Below are 13,950 nucleotides of genomic sequence, written 5' to 3'. Positions count from 1 at the left end.
TTCCTTTGAAATAGATCTCCTAACCTGAAATTAGACATCACTCAACCTTTAAACTTGGAACAGTTTGTAAACTGTTTGTAAACAGTTTGTAAACTTTTAAAAAGAAACAGTTTGTAAACTTTTAAAAAGAAACTCTTCTTTACTGGCTCCATGAAACCCAGTCAAAGAATAATATGAAATGAATCTAATGGAAGGTCTTCCCGTTGGTGAAAAGAGGGTCAAAATGGAAACTTCTACAAAAGGACTGAATCACCCACAATGCTTCAAATATTCTTGTGAGTGATTGTAAGAAACCCTGTCTGGATGACATTTGGAGAATGTTATTCCTAATGATATCCTCCTTTGAGGCTGTGAAGGGGTAACACCTGAAAGATGAGAAAATACAACTTTTGCTCTCCTCCATGTAGGTGCCGGCCACCCACCATCATCTACGGAAGGTGAATCTGGCTGATGATATGCAGGTTTTTCAAGGCAGAATAACTGCAGAGAATCTTCAAAGGTACTCCTATCAAATTATGTATCTCTTGATTAATTAAACCACGGGCCACCTGAGCACTCTTGTCACTGGAAGAGGGGAACGTGTCATGGACGGGAATTGTAAGAACTAGCAGAAACTGCAGGGCCAAGGGTCCTCCACCTTCCTGTTGCATGCTCATTCTTGGCTGGGAGAACTAAAAGGGGCCTTAGTTGTGGCAGAGCCATGTCGTGAAATCAGTCACCAGGAATGTCAGAAAAACCATCTGAAAAATGGGAATCTAAAGAATCCTGTGACTTTATTAACATTTTATGAGCTGTTCAGGAAGGAAGCTCGGGGAAATGAGGGGGCAGTGGCAGGCCAGCCACCCTCAGTCGTCCACAGTGTCCTCCACAGTGTCAGGAATGAAATCTGTCAGATGTTTCCTGTCTTATTCACAGCCTGTGTTCACAGTTTCTTTCTTGCCTTGGCCAGATAAACATTAGTGCCAAGAGTGTGTGTACCCACCTCAGAGATGCAACCTTGGTGGTTCAAAAACCATTCTTAAGGGCTGGCTTCACATGAGCGTACGTCTCCAAGAGTCTTTTCTCAAATTTCAACTTTGAAAGTTGGCTCCCCTCCATGCCTAACCAAAACTCATTCAATGGCAACTGTTGAGTTCCTCTTGGTTTCAAATTGCTGCTCCTCAAGACCATTGTTCTTTGCTTGATTTTTATCCTTAGCTTTCTGTTGGCCCAAGTTGGCTTGGAATAAGTCCTCCAACCACCAAAAAGTTCATGAACCTCATGCAGAAAAGCGAAAATCTTCAAGTCTGGCTTTAATTTCAGGGTTGTCTTTTGAGGGTTGTTTTATCCAGCTTTTCTTTCAAATACTCATGGAATTATACATTTTATTAATATCTTAATTGTACAAACAATAAGAAGGGTAATGATTGGAAGTGTATGGGAGACAGGAGTTCCTTGACTTAAAATAGTGAGCATCAGCAATTTTTCTGCCATTCTCGGGGCTTTGTCTGCAGATGATCTGGGGTGTTACCACTAATGGCAGGTTACTGCACTGTATCAGATGCTTGTTATAAACAAGATGAATCAACAGTAAGAGAAGATAAGTTGAAAGTTAAGTCTCCTTATTTCCATGCTCCAAACAGGGGAAGAAAATATTCTAAAACAGAAACTAAACGAGATACATGTTTAGGAATCAGTTCAGTGATCAGAACTTGGACTTCCTAAGAGTTCTTTATCTTCTAGAGTCAGTTTGCCAAACATCTTCTTGATAAACCTCTTGCCTGATGCATCTATTTTTCTGTGGGAAAGAGGTTGGCCTTTGGAGTCATACCATTCAAAATTAACTATAGAAGAGGCTGGAAAACCCTTAGCACTAGAGGTCACCCCATATCTTCCCAAGAGGTCACTGAAGAACTGATTTCTCAAAGCATGTCTTAGTTTCTTTTGTGCTATGAAAAGGCCACTTTTCTGGATGCCATGCTGTTTATTTTCTAGCCTGTAATCTTTCATTTCACACCTTTCTCCCTTTAATGAGTAATTTCCCTACTTTAAGCATTATAGCCTTTTCATTTCTCAATATATCCTTATTATGAGAAAATAGAAATAAATGTTTAGTCTAATATTGAATCAACTAGAGTCACTTGCTCAAATTTGACACACAGGATGCTTATTTCTTAAAAATCTGCAGACTCTTTATGAGAGCTGGCTCTAATCCGCTTTTTCCATCTTTAGGCGGGAAAATTCAAATTTAATATTTGACTGGCTGCTAGCTTCAGAGATCTTTGCCCCTACTCATCCAAATCCAACATTTGAGCTGGATTAGATAAGCCACTGAGTCACTTCCCAGCACTATGTCTGTATTCATATATCCACAATCCTCCCATCTAGTAAATTTTATAGAAAGAAATGGGTCCTTTTTATATATGCTCAGACAGTCAGGTTTATAAAATAAGGACTCCTTTATTGGACTTTATGGTTTTTGAGATGCTGCCCTGTGCATTTTTGGTTGGCTCTCTGCTCATGTCATCTGGATATAAAGTTCTTTCATTTAATATTTTTCCAGCTTTAAGAACTGCTTATCTGTAGTTCATTGAACTTGGCATCACCTCCAAAATACATAATCAAAGAAACAGAACCTGGAGAGCTTATAAGCAAATCTCAGAAGCTGTCCAAGCATCTCCTGTCTGTCAGGTTGCCAGATTATCTCTTGTTCCAAGGAGAGAGAGGTTATATTTACATATAATAAGTCTCCAAAAGGACAATTAAATTTCACAGCTTGGGGGAGATTTTGAGGGTTCTCGTCAAAAATGTTCACACCTGTGAAACAGGTTGCTTTTTTTTTTTTTTTTGTAGATCCTGGTTTTTAGCCCAAAATACACCTGCCAAAATATGAATGGTTGTTATTGTACCTTCCGGCCAAGGTTCGGTGCACACAGATGGAATAACTTAGAACAGCAACTATGTTGTTTGTAAGGAAATTGAGACCTTTCCTAGCCCTGTTCATGCATATTTGGGATGAAAAACTTTATCATAAGTATGCTTTGGCTGTGCCTCCCTGGCACTTTATTTTTTGATATTATTTTAATTATTTAAGTTAAATTCAATAGATTAATTTAAATTTAGGTGATTTTTAAAAATTGTCCATAGACTGTTATAGTAAACTACATCTTTTTAAGGAATCAACATCAGATATGGACCTTAAAAACAGGTAAAATTTTCCTCGTCTTGGGATCTGATAAGCACTGAAAGCTTGCTACAGAATAGAAAGAGCTGGATGCGGGAGTGCTGGAAAGCATTCTTTTTCTTGGTGATCACCCTTACTTTTAAACATTTCTCATTAAAGAGGACAATTTACTGCACAGAATGCCAACTCATTTAAAATTAACTGTTTGTTGTAAAATCATATAATAATTGCCTAATATAAATTTTTTAAAGAGTTTAAAAAAATATCACTACTTAACCCTAGCTAATTAGTCTTTTCTATATGAATGTGTACTAAGTGGAATCATAGACAATTGCTTCTATTGAACTATTTTGTCCTACAGAAGTAGCAATTTCATAGTGTACTACCTAATATTTTACATAATTGGGAACGTGGAGAATGTACAATTTTATTGGGTTTTTGTTTCACTTACCTTTGTATCAAAACAGTTTACAGTTTCTGCAGTTTCTTCAGAGTTCTTTTAGATTTCTGTATCACGTTCCCTTACATGAATGTGGGATATATAAATTGTTTTGCTTTTTCCCTAAAAAAGAGATAATACTCAAAAAAAACCCCACAAATACTTTCCTTCATATAGTCATTCTATTTTTACAAATTTATTATTTTTAATTATTATGGGTATAATAAGTTGTATATATTTATGAAGTACATGTGATGTTTTGATTTAGGCATAACAATGCGTAATGCTCAAATCAGGGTAATTGGGGTATCCATCACCTCAAGCATTTATCATTTTTTTTGTATTAGGAACATTCTAATTCTACTCTTTTGGTTATTTTAAAATATACAATAAATTAGTGTTAACTAAAGTTGACCTATTGTGCTACTGAACACTAGATCTTATTCTTTCTACTTAACTGTATTTTTGTGCCCACTAACATCTCCACTTTATCTTCGTCTCCCCAATATCCTTCCCAGCCTCTGGTAACCATCATTCTACTCTCTACCTCTAAGAGTTCAAATTTTCTACTTCTTGGCTCCCACATAGGAGTGAAAGCATGTGAAATTTGCCTTTCTGTGCCTGACAACCATTCTATTTGGTTGCATTCTAATCCCAGTTTTTAGACTAGTGTCTCTTCCTACCTCACCCTTTTATCCCTTTGAGACTCAATACTTTCATGTGTGTGTCGTGTGAGTCTTCGATACAAATCCAAGCCATACGCAAGTGTTGGCACGTACAAGCATACAAACTTGCACACGTGTATGTGCATAGCTAAAATGGATCTGTTTAGACCTCACATCCTCAAAGCCAATGAGTTTGTGTTTAAATAAAGAAACAAAGTCCAATCAGATGAGAAACACTGTGCCTAGCAGGCTGTGCCACCTTTCGCTGGCTCCTCTGTCTTCGCATCCGACTGAGACTCGTCCCAGCAGATGGCCCTCTCAGTATGCTTTGGCTACGATAAAATAGTGCTTTTTGTCTGTTATAGTGAGGAAGCAAACTCCAGGGATGTTGACCCACCCAAGGAAAACCCTTTGCTCTTGCCATAATAATACATTCAGGCTGGAAGTTAAGGGGAAAATAGCTTTTCCCCAGGCAGGGGGAAGCAGTTTAATTATGATGAGCCTGGGGGCTGGGGGACATTCACAAGTGGAGATTAAGGAAGAAGAATGGGATGAGGTCATTCTTTGCTGAGACAATCACTGAAATGGAATCAGGTCATACAACAATGGTCTTGTTCTTTGCCCAGAACCACAAATTGATATGAGAGATTACATTGCCACTGTGCCTGTCAGGAAGGGTCTAAGGACCTGTGCTTGCATGAAGCTATTTCCCCCAAACACCTTTAAGACAGATAAGAAGTGCGGAATCATCCCATCCAGTGCTAAAATGGCTCACGCTGGGTTAACATTTGTTTAAGATCATTGTGCCACAACTTAGGATAGAAAAAGTGTCTGGACTCTTACAGCACAGTGAATTCAAAGAAGCAGAATGCAATTGTACAACTTGGTATCAGGCCACACGTATCAAATGGGTGCCTTTTTTGTAGGTTCGTCTTGAATGGCATACTGAAATTAAGATGGAATATAGTCCTCAGTAGAAAGTTTCCGGAAGTCATTTCCTGAAAAGAAATACTGCCTTGTACCATGTTAGGGCATTTATAGGGCTGATTCCTTCTGCTTAGAGAGGAAGCATTTATTTGATCTGTGTTGATCTTGAGTTCCTAGTTCCGGTGGCAAATATATTCGATTTTAGGTTCCTTCTCTCAGTGGTGTCCTAAGTTGACCACATTTATCTGCTTAGATTTCACAAGAGTGCATCGTAATTATAAATGAAGGTTAGACTTTCTAAGAAGGCATCCCTGGAGTAATTGGGTGGTAGGGTCAAATCCTGTAATTAAGATTCTGTCATCATTGCATTAATAGGGTTTCAAACAAATAAGCTATTAACTGAGGTTTTTTAAGGATATTTTTGGTGCACGAATATTTATAATAGTAGAATTGAAATGCTGTAGGCTTCTTATATTGTCATCTGCAGTTTAGTGAATTTACAAAAAAATGTTCATTGTTAGTTAATCACTGGTCTTCAGGTGTATGTATACATTAAGAGACCAAGTCCTTCCCTCTGGTAAACTATATGAAAATGTAAAAAAAATTGGATTACAGTGGGAATTCATACTTGTTTTATGATTTTGCCCTCAAATTATTAGGAGCCTCATGTCACAATTTAAGGTATCGGGGAAGTTGTGATATATATGGGACAAATATATTGGAAAATTGCTTTGGAGTGTGGCTATCAAAATGAAGAGAGGCACATTTTGAAGGAGCCCTTTTTTGGTAGATTCTAAATTGAACTTTGGTGGTTTCTGCTACCCTTATTTTCAAATGGAAGGTAATTCAGCTAAAGGGTCTTTGAGAGAGGATTATCATCTTAAAGTAAAAAGTAACTAAAATATTTTCAAACAAATAGCACCATCAGAAGTTCCCAAGTTTTCAAGACAAAGTTTAATTTCCTCTTCTATTTATTTTTTAGTAGCCTTTAAAGAGATCTAAGTCCATTATCTATAGTCAGTTGATATAAGTATTTAAAATGCAGATGTCATTTTAAGCATTCATCCATTATTTGCAAAACAAATACATGAGTCCTGGCTTCTTACAATGAGATTCACCATAAAATTCATTTTCAAATTACTGGCTTTTACATTTTTAACAAAAAATCGATTGATGCATTTTCTGTATTAAAGAGTGTATTTAGTTATCACATGAAGTTTGAATACCTCAGGAGATTAAATCTGTTCTGCTGTCATCACAGCAGTCTGGTCTAGCCAGAGGTACAGGCGTGGTGATGCTCGGTGGTGCACAGGGGCCATGGGAGAAGAGTCAGCGGCCACCCAGAGCAGTCAGTGTTGTGCTGTATAGATATTTTGAGTGTATCTCTTTTTTTTTTCTTTGAGACAGAGTCTCACTCTATTGCCTGGGCTAGAGTGCTGTGGCATCAGCCTAGCTCACAGCAACCTCAAACTCCTGGGCTCAAGGGATTCTCCTGCCTCAGCCTCCCAAGGAGGTGGGACTACAGGCATGTGCCACCACGCCCAGCTAATTTTTTTCTATATATTTTTAGTTGTCCAGCCAATTTCTTTCTATTTTCAGTAGAGACAGGGTCTCGCTCTTGCTCAGGCTGATCTCGAACTCCTGAGCTCAAACGATCAGCCCTCCTTAGGATTGCAGGCGTGAGCCATCATGCCCAGCCTTGAGTCTGTCTCTTGATCATATGTCTGCCATAATCTAACAAGTCCCAAGATTCTTCTCTCCAAAGAACGCTGCAATGAGAGTCAAGATATCAGCTCTGGTTTTAGGCATTTTGTTTACTCTGTGACTTTCTAAGAAATTAGAATGTGCTTGTCCCGTTTTCCTCACCGGGATGAGGTACATATAAGATAAAGAACGTGAAAGCACTATAAGAGGAGCAGACATACGAAGGCACTCAAATACAACCTGTTGTTACCGCTGTAATATGTGAAGGTTATGGTCTTGCATAGTAATCGTTACTTCCCATCATACCGTTCTATTCCCATCACCTTATTTCTCCCTCATCATCCTTTTTGTTTTATGTCTCTGTCTCCCAGTGAACTATCCTGATGTGTTATTTTTGATGCTTCGCAAAAATTCAAAAATGTTCTTACGAAGAAGAAAGGCTATAGAATCGCTAGGATTATTACTGTATTCTCTGTGTTAAAAATACAAAAACAATAAATAGAATAACAAAATAGAATGAAAAATCTTTACTGGCTTAAGCACTGAAAATAGAAGTGGAAAAAAATTAACGTGTACTACATTCTACACTCAAAGTTGTTGGAATTCATCTAAGGGCTGACTGCAAATCATCTTTATGACTAGAAAAAAAGATGCATGAGATTAACTCGCTTGGGACAGGTGCTGCTGCTTTTAATATTTGTTGATTGGCTCCTGTCATGCTCTGAAATAGTTGAGAAACTGCCACGATCTGGATCCCCCAGAGAGAGGCCAGAGACAACAAATGACATCCCCCTGCTCGCTGTCAGTGCCTGTCACAAGACTGCCGTTCTCTCAGGAAAATATTCCATTTTCTTGTTGCCTTTTCCGCCCCCAAGCATTTGGTTTATAGAGGAATTTCTTTCAAATGTCACATACAGTATCAGCTTAGTAGTTTGTAAGTGCTGAAATGTCCCTTCTGGGTGAAAGGAGAGGAATGTAGTTTACATTTCTCATTTGGAAGCCCATTTAGTTTTAAGAACTTTCTGCTTATGGAAATATTGAGACAGACTTTGTATGGCATGACTTGTGTATACATGTTGGAACAACTGTTCTGGTGACAAGCAGCCCCTAAATGTGACAGAAAATAATTCTGACTATCAAAACATTAATTTTTTTTCTCCCTGACACATGTAGGCTGTAGGACTGTGTGTTTACCTGCTTATGACTGGGCCAAGCCATTGGCATCTGTGGATGTCTGAAAACCTACACTGTGGTGTCTTAGAGCGATGTAAGGGAGGAGATTCCTTGCTTTAGGGAGCCTTTGGGAGAGGTTCAAGAGGTTCACCTGCAAAGGTGAGTTTGCCCTCTTAAAATGGAAAATCTGCCTGGGCATGGTGGCTGATGCCCTAGCACTTTGGGAGGCTGAAGCAGGAGGATCGCTTGAGGCCAGGAGTTCAAGACCAACCTGAGCAAGACCAAGACCCTGTCTTTACAAAACATAGAAAAATTAGTGGTGAGTGGTGATGCATGGCTGTAGTCCCAGCTACTGGGGAGGCTGAGGCCGGAAGATCGCTTGAGGCCAGGAGTTTGAGGTTACAGTGAGCTATGATGATGCCACTGCACTCTAGCCCAGATGACAGAGTGAGACTGTGTCTCCAAAGAAAAAAAGAAATCTCTTTTTTCCCCCCTAACTCATAAGAGAAGCATGGTAGGAATAGCAGTTAGGAGTACAGATTTGGGAGCCAAACTGTCAAGGGTCAAATTTCTCTCGTACCTTTTGCTGGCTGTAACTTAATTTCTTTGTGCCTCAGTGTCTTTATCAGAAATGCAGGGGCCAATAATATCAACTTCATTTAGCTGTTTTAAGGATTAAATGATTGCATATATATAAAGGGCTCAGACAATATCTGGCACTTAATAAAGTGCTAGATATTGCTTTATGCATAGTAATTATTTTTATTCCTTGTGGAAATTAAAAAATCCAGTAATACACAAAGTAGATAATAATGTTACTAATGTTAGTCTGTCCCATAATTCCACATACTCAAACACACATACACACACACAGGCAATGTAACTGGCACTCCAGAGAAAGTCTCGGGCCATAGCACCCACCCTGTGGACACTAGTGTTAGAAAGGGAGTAGGACATATGCTTGTGCCTAAGGTATGGCAGTAATGGTAGCCTACATGTACACACGTAAAATGTACATTCACACACTTGGAACAGCTGTTGAAAGAATCGAATGGCATAGTGAGTGGGAAAGTACTTTGGGAGTTTATCATCAGTGTACATACATGTGAAACCCCTTTATTAATCAGTTTTTAATTGTCTAATTTTTTATTTCCCTGTAGATTTTTGTTTTAGCCTTTGGCTCAAATCTTTCCCCCACCCAACAATGATTTGGCAAATATTGACAAATAAAAACTAACAATCACTAAACTCCAATAAAAAGATTTTCCTCGTGGAGGGTCTTTAGGATTCAATGGGCCCCAATTCTGGTCCCCAGACAGGCTGGATATTTATGCTCTAGTGTCACCTATCCTGTAGCGCAGCCTCACAGAGCTGGGTGCTGAGATCCACAAAAGAATGAAATGGGTCTGCCTCATCACAACATTTTTTAAGACTTTATTTTTTTTTAGAGCAGTTTTTAGTTCACAGCAAAATGGAGGTTGAGAGGAAGCTACAGGGGTTTTTCCCTATGTCCCCCCAGCCCCACTCACAGCCATAGCCTCCGCATGGGGGACATCACTCCGAGAGTGGCACATTTATTGCAATAGTTGAACCTACATCAGCACACGTCGCCCAGACAGAGTCTGTAGTTTACATTAGGGCTCACTCTTGGTGTTGTGCATTCTATGGGTTTGGACAAATGTATAACGACATGTATCATCAAAACATTTTTAATCCTTTGTTTGCAAATTATATACATTTGATGAAGTTTGTTTTACAGCGACGACACGAATCGCCCTGCTGTTTAAGTGATGACATAATATGAAAGCTGCAGGTTGACAACCGTGCAGCATCCTGCTTCCCTGTTTGTGCCATCGTGAAAATTCCCTTGTTGAAAGGAGGAAAAAAAATCTTAGAGAATGATGAAAAGGAGTCTCACACAGAGAGCTTTCCGAAGTATCTTGGAGATTTTCCACACAGTGTAGAGCACTAATTCTGCTTGCATTTTACACTTATGAAAAACACATTTTATACATAAAATTCAAAATTCTGATCACATATCAAATGTTGCCATGGGATCTTAAAATAACAAACTCAGTGTTTGGTTTTTCCACTTCTCTTTCTTTGTCACTAAGTCCTTAGGTGTGCCAAGAGCTGGCAAGTTCCTGCTACACTGAAGGAAGTAGGAAAAGTGCTTCATGAGAGAGTGTCTATACCCCACTCCCCCCAAACTCCCGCCCCACCAACATCTACCAAGTGAAAAACCAAAGGTAATCATTAGCGTGGCATTAAATGAACATTAAATGAGCAATGGCCGCTTCCTATATAAAGAATCCAGTCTGAAACTTTTCAAAGCCATCCAAGGATCATGAGTATGAGGGAAGCAATATGATATTGTGAAAAGACAACAGAGGTTCTCTGCCGTTTACTAGCTTGTGGATCTGGGCAAGCTGCATAGTCTTTTGGGCCTTGGATCACCGTTCAGTGAAATGTGGATAACAGCACCTACCTTCTAATATTGTTGTGAAGGACTCAAAGAGAAGGTGTGCACAGAGAACCAAGCCCAGGGCCGGGCAGAGAGCGTGTATCTGAGAAGCATTCATTTCTCTCCTCACCTTGCCTTAGCAAGTAGCACCCATTCCTCCTCCCCACTTGGCACTCGTGACTTGGCCCCAACTTGTCTCATCTCTGCTGGGATCTCCGGGCTCCCTACGGAACAATCCAGACTGCGGGTGCTTCCCAGGCACAGCCCTCGTGGGCAGAACCCTGCAATTGACATAGGCCAGGGTGCTCTTTTACCGCTCTGTCAAAAGCTCTACTGACATAACCTTTGCAAAATATCCCTTGATTTCCTCGCAGACAGAATTTATTTCTTCTTTTGCATTCTCATAGACTCCATACCTTAATTATGGTTCATATTTGGTACCCTATTGTCATTTCCGAATCTGTACTTCATATTACATTGTGTGTTTTTTGACTTCTTATCCATCCGTTTGTTTCTGCATTTAGCGCAGTCCTTTGCAAGTAGCTAAATGCACAATAAATGTTCATTGTTCACTTGAAAAACAAAGTTGCAACTTCAGGTTGAAAAATATTGAGCTTTGTAAATTGCCAAAAAGAGGCATCCAGGCTTTCACTTGAGCCAGTCCCCTAGTGGTAAATTTTAAAAATCACTTACACAGTTTTTCTTCTATTTGCTTAAGTATTTGAATGTCTAAAAGACTCCTACAGAAATAGACCCAGAATAAATTGAGGAAGTGGCCTGGCATCTGTCTTGTAGCGTTTAATGAGAGATACTGGCTGCACATGGAGCCATTATAAAGGCAAGAACCCCGTGGAATAATGAATGAATAATCCTCAGAGCTCTTTGCCACACACCAGTGTCTCTTAAAAGTAGCTTGTTACACGGTACATAATCCTTTGGTCGTAGGAGCAGTAACAGTGACATCTCCACGCTCAATGGTACGCCATTCGTGGCTGAGAAATAACAAGGAGGTAGCAGAAAAGCCACATTAGTGGCCAGGTGCCTCCCGAAATGAGGTGATTTCATTGTACAAAGCCCTTGCAATTCCCATGAGGTGAAAAGGCCACACGGCCACCAGGTGATGTTTTATCAACAGCTGTGGCTGAACTGGAGGACAGCCCACCTGGTGTGGCCAGGGTTTCCTATAAGTTTCCATCATTTCAGCCATATTTATATAAAAAGAAAGAAAGGATTCCAGCAAATGCTAACGGTGGTGAGACAAATAGTGACGCACACTTTTAATAAGTTTCCTATGAAGGGGCTCTAAATGGTATTTCTGTTTGTCCTCTCAAAAGATAATGAGAAAGTGACAGTCTGAGGGAAAGTTTCAGGAGGCCTGGGCTGCGTTTCTAACTGTCTGTGTGACCCTGGTCAAGTCACCTAACCTTTCTGAGCCTCTAATTTCTTATCTGTCACGTAGAGGTGCTCACTTTCAGCTCTAAGATACATGACCAAATTCTCTAAGATTATGCCCTTACTGTATTCTGCTACAGATGACACCCTCTCTCGGATGAGAATTATACCTTTTATCTGAGTTTTATTCAAAAAATGAAGCAATGAGACTACAGAGTGAAAACACAAGTAATTTTTACTTTATTTTCCCTTACTCAAACTGACCCTAGATTTATTTTCTCAACAACCGAGATGGACTATTTGCTGATGTGGATGTTTCTAAAGAGAAGCAGATCCCCAGTTACAAACAGGCAATATTAAAGATGACCATTTATAAACTAGTCTATCAGAGAATCTATCTATATTATAATGTTATCTAGTAATATTATTAATGCTATATTTTTTAAAGATACATTTCAGGACAAATACCTTAGCAAGCATCCCTACAAATCTAAGCATAAATTTTAAAGTTTTGGTGAGAAAAGGAGTTTTACATGATAGTCTTCAATACCATAAACTTGTCTTTTTGTCTATGCTTATCTGTACCCTACCCTGCTGTCTTAGTTTGTTTTCTGCTGCTATAACAGATTATCATAGACTGAGTAATTTATAAAGAATAGAGATATATTTGACTCACAGTTCTGGAGGGTGGGAAGTCCAAGAGCACAGCACTGGCATGAAGGACCTTAGTGCATGGGACATCATCCCAGGGCCAAAGGGCAGAAGGGCAAACAAATGCACAAGACAGAGAGGATGGAGGCCAAAATTCATCCTTTTATCAGAAGTTCACTCCCACAGTAATTAGCCCACTCCAGCGATAATGGCTTTAATCCATTCATGGGGGCAGAACCCTTGTGACCTAATCACTTCTTCTTTTTTTTTTTTAATGGCGGTATAGTGCACTTTTATTAAACTTGCATTTCAGTTATATACATTCAACCATATATGCACAGGAAAAAAGAGAGAGAAAGAAAAAAATAGTGAGATATACAGTTCAAGAAGCTCGTCTTGCTTTTCTTTTCTTTTTTTTAAATTTCAGCATATCATGGGGGTACAAGTGTTAAGGTTACATATATTGCCCATGCCCCACTCCCCCCTTGAGTAAGAGCTTCAAGCATGTCCATCCCTCAAATGTTGCATATCTTACTCGTTGTGGTTGTATACACCCATCCCCTCCTCCCCCCTCCCACCCTCCCGACACCTGATAAATGTTACTCCTATATTGTCCCGGCTCTCGGGACCTTCTGTTACTCATGGGGGTCAAGGGGAACCGTGCCTGAAAGAGATGGGCGAGAGAAAGGAACGAGACCAAGCAAATGGTTGTCAAGGTCTACTTTACTTAGATTCTTAGTAGGTTTTATAAGCATACAGAAACAAGGAAGTAGAAACAGAAAAATAGAGTGGGGTGACAATGAGGCTTGGGTTTGGGGCAATCAGCCCCAATCAGCGTCTTATCGGTATCGGTATCGAAGCTGTTTGTGACTGATTACTCAACCCCAACCTGGCAGGTGGTCGGGAACAATTGCAGTTAGCACACCCTGGAGCATCTCGCGGTCAGCACGTCATGGAACGCATTCTTTTTGGAGCTATAGCTGGAGGGTGGGGTGCTGTTTTTGTCCTAGGAATTTTCCAGGGCGAGGCCCGTGGGTAGGACAAGTCATAGGGGTGTTGAGGGTCTTAGCTTCTAACACTATATGTCCACTTAGGTGTTGATCCATTAATACCAATTTGATGGTGAGTACATGTGGTGCTTGTTTTTCCATTCTTGAGATACTTCACTTAGTAGAATGGGTTCCAGCTGTATCCAGGAATATACAAGAGGTGCTATATCACCATTGTTTTTTAAAGCTTAGTAGTATTCCATGGTATATATACATATACCACATTTTATTAATCCACTCATGAAGGTTACTTTTTCATATCGTCAGAGTGGCAATTAAATTTCAACATGAGTTTTGGAAGGGACATTCAGGCCATACCACCT

General features: G+C 39.7%; 1 protein-coding gene across 6 annotated transcripts in view; it reads left to right on the top strand.

Annotated features, from left to right (window-relative positions):
• SULF1 (sulfatase 1) overlaps window positions 1–13,950 on the top strand; it is a 173,456-nt gene that overhangs the window by 32,719 nt on the left and 126,787 nt on the right. For 5 of the 6 annotated variants that reach the window (XM_076005237.1, XM_076005236.1, XM_076005241.1 and 2 more), the window contains exon 2: window positions 408–499. The exons of the other annotated variant lie outside the window; for it this stretch is intronic. The gene's annotated coding sequence lies outside the window, so the exon portion shown is untranslated. The remainder of the gene's footprint in view (window positions 1–407; window positions 500–13,950) is intronic. 6 annotated transcript variants of the gene reach the window in all.

The sequence above is a fragment of the Microcebus murinus genome, chromosome 7 (genome assembly GCF_040939455.1).
Source record: "Microcebus murinus isolate Inina chromosome 7, M.murinus_Inina_mat1.0, whole genome shotgun sequence".
NCBI lineage: Eukaryota > Metazoa > Chordata > Mammalia > Primates > Cheirogaleidae > Microcebus > Microcebus murinus.
This window is presented reverse-complemented; position numbering and strand designations above follow the sequence as displayed.